General features: G+C 40.6%; 1 protein-coding gene and 1 long non-coding RNA gene across 21 annotated transcripts in view; one reads left to right on the forward strand and one right to left on the reverse strand.

Annotated features, from left to right (window-relative positions):
* LOC135105518 (uncharacterized) overlaps nt 1–2500 on the reverse strand; it is a 130757-nt gene that overhangs the window by 61356 nt on the left and 66901 nt on the right. The window lies entirely within an intron of this gene.
* The window catches only part of LOC135105524 (uncharacterized), a 6588-nt gene that overhangs the window by 2962 nt on the left and 1126 nt on the right, over nt 1–2500 (forward strand). The window lies entirely within an intron of this gene.

Consider the following 2500-nt stretch of genomic DNA (forward strand, 5'->3'; position numbering starts at 1 on the left):
TTACCACAAGCTCTCGACCTCATCGCCCTAACAGTACCGCACGAACAAACACCTGAATGCACCTGTATACGGGGATCAATCAACACCTGGTAACGGCAGAATTCAGGTAACGGCGCCGCGAAACTCCCCGGAAATAACTTTTTTTTTCTTAACAATGTAATTTTTTCTTTCCAGCGAGGTGAGTTTGGGAGAAGAATGAATAAGTAATAGGAAGGTAAAAGATGAAGGAGAGATAAATAAGAGGGGGCGGGAAGAGATGGGGAGATGACAGAGGTATGAGGAAAGGAAATGTGGATATGGGAAGGTGCCGAGGAGGGAAAAAAAAAAAAAAAACGGGGAAAAGATGGGGTATGAAGGGCAGTGCATGGGAAGAGGTGGGGGAGTGATAAGAAAGGATGATGTAAGGTAACGATTGAAAAATAAAATGAGGGTGAGAGAAGCGAAAGGTAAGGAAAGAGGAGATATGCAAGAAGTATAGGAAAGAAAGACACAAGATGGTGAGGAGAGAAAAGTAAGGGGGATGAAAAAAAAAAATGAAGGATAGGGAAAGGGAAGACATGTAAGATGGGGAAGATGTAAGGTGGTGGGGAGAGAAAAAGTAAAGGAATGGGGAAAGCGAAACTATAGAGAAAGGGAAGAAGTGGAAAATGATGAGAAAAATAGACGCAAAGTGGTGAATAGAGAAAAAATAATGAGATGGGGAATGCGAAGGAAAAAAAAAAGAATAAAAGGAAGAAAGATAGGAAGCCAAGATGTAAGAAGAGTGCAGAAGCGTCAGAGAGACAGGGCGTGGACGAGAAGCAGCACCAGCATCTTGTCACGCCAACACCCTTACACACCCACCCATCCACACACACAACACACTACACACACACACACACCTGTTACATCTTCATCCACTGTCTCCCTTACGTTGCGAGTTATTTTGTCACCTCGTATCAGTCCTGCCAAAACCATTAGTTGCTCAGTGCACGAAACGCTACATACTAGATTTTTTCTATGCATATTTTTTCACAGCATATATTTATACTCGTTTTCATTTATACATAACATTTCATACTAGCTTTTGCCTTTGCTTATTACAGGAGCATTACTAGTAGTGTAGGTGGTAGTAGTAGTAGTAGTAGTAGTAGTAGTAGTAGGTCGCAATACTTTCACCAGTCATTTCTGCTTTCCTCGATCTCCAGTGCATGGTATTTTTCCAGCGCTGTCCCAGAATGCAAGGCTCCTGCACCCAAGACCTTGCCTCCACCATACACATTACTGCAATGTTAATGTTTTCTCAGGGTCACCAAGGAACTAATTACCGATCAGGTGTGTGGACTGATAAAGGTCTCTCTCTCTCTCTCTCTCTCTCTCTCTCTCTCTCTCTCTCTCTCTCTCTCTATGTGCGTGTGTGTGTGTGTGTGTGTGTGTGTGTGTGTGTGTGTGTGTGTGTGTGTGTGTGTGTGTGTGTGTGTGTGTGTGTTTTCTACTTCAAGTTCTACACATTTAGCTACACCACGAAAACTATATCAGTTAACTTAAAAAACAACGAAACAACAGATGGAAAAGAATATATTAAAAAAGACTGCACGATTTCCATGACTCCAATAATTGCCAGCGTGTTCATATTAATCCATCTTTCATGTCAAACCATTAACACAGCTTTCCATGGCTAAACTTTCTACAATTAGCATCCCATTTTCTACGTTCAGCAACACACCTCGTTTTCCATAACCTCGACGCCCCTCATTTTCTCTACGCAGCTGTTCACTAGAGGCTCTCCCCCTTTGTTCCCCTTACCCTGCCCCCTACCCAGCCTCCCTCCTACTGCTGTTCCCCTCCCAGCAGTCACCACACCTTCCCCCAAGTAATTACCTCCGCCTACAGGTGTTCAAATGCGCTTAGGCAAGAGAGTTAAGAGAATATACATCACAAGCCAAAACAAACTGCAAGCATTTCCTCCTTTTACGAGTCTTGGAAAATCTGCGTAACCTACATTTACTCCTCTCGGCAAGTTTCTGCTTAACAAATAATTTCACTTGAAACGAAATCAGACAGGTAAGAGATATGTGTTTTTATTTTTTTATTTATTTTTTTTTTTCGATTTCAAACTTTCTTGCTTTCTTCCTAAATTATAGTGTTTAAAAGAGATCAAATTTCATTGTTTAAAAGATATCTAGTTACGTGCTATTATTTTTTTTCCTAGTTTCGTGCTATTAGTTTTTTTTTTCTTCTTTTTTTAACCTTCCAAAACGAGTAGCGAGTGATGTGCATCGTTTCTCTTTCTAGACTTTCTTAGCAAGTTAGAAGATGTGGTATCAAAATTATTCTTTGCCAAGATGAAACTTTTCTTACCAAAAGACATGTATATCTCTAACCTTTCCATCTGTAATTACGCATGATGTTGCAGTATATCATATTTTAATGTCGTCTTTAAGCTTTCTTCGTACATTAGTGGGTGTGAGATGAAGCCTGATTTTTGTAAGATGAACTTTTGTTCCAAGGAGATGAGCAG

Source organism: Scylla paramamosain, chromosome 12 (assembly GCF_035594125.1).
Source record: "Scylla paramamosain isolate STU-SP2022 chromosome 12, ASM3559412v1, whole genome shotgun sequence".
NCBI lineage: Eukaryota > Metazoa > Arthropoda > Malacostraca > Decapoda > Portunidae > Scylla > Scylla paramamosain.